Source organism: Carlito syrichta, unplaced genomic scaffold (genome assembly GCF_000164805.1).
Source record: "Carlito syrichta isolate Samal-C Ts95f unplaced genomic scaffold, Tarsius_syrichta-2.0.1 Scaffold315593, whole genome shotgun sequence".
Lineage (NCBI taxonomy): Eukaryota > Metazoa > Chordata > Mammalia > Primates > Tarsiidae > Carlito > Carlito syrichta.
In genome coordinates this window covers 818039-818254 of record NW_007259689.1, presented here as the reverse complement: position 1 = coordinate 818254, position 216 = coordinate 818039, and the positions used below count along the sequence as shown (strand labels likewise).

The following is a 216-nucleotide window of genomic DNA, read 5'->3' as shown; positions in this document are numbered from 1 at the left end:
CGCGCCCGCCGTGATCAGCCCCCCGGGCGCCCCGGGAGGGCGGCCGCTCTCTTAACCCTCGCCGTCTCCTCCTCCCGCTTCCTTTTTAAGGACGCCTGGCAGGAGGAGCTGTCAGCGACGGGGGGCCGAGCGCACTTGGCCGCGGCTGGGTTGACTCCGGCTCCGAGACGCGCGGGGGGGGCCGAGCGCTCCCGCGTCCTGGGGGTCCGCACGTGC

The 216-nt window shown here is 75.5% G+C and overlaps 1 protein-coding gene across 1 annotated transcript in view; it reads left to right on the top strand.

The window, feature by feature from the left end:
- SHISA3 (shisa family member 3) overlaps positions 1-216 on the top strand; it is a 15331-nt gene that overhangs the window by 8744 nt on the left and 6371 nt on the right. The window lies entirely within an intron of this gene.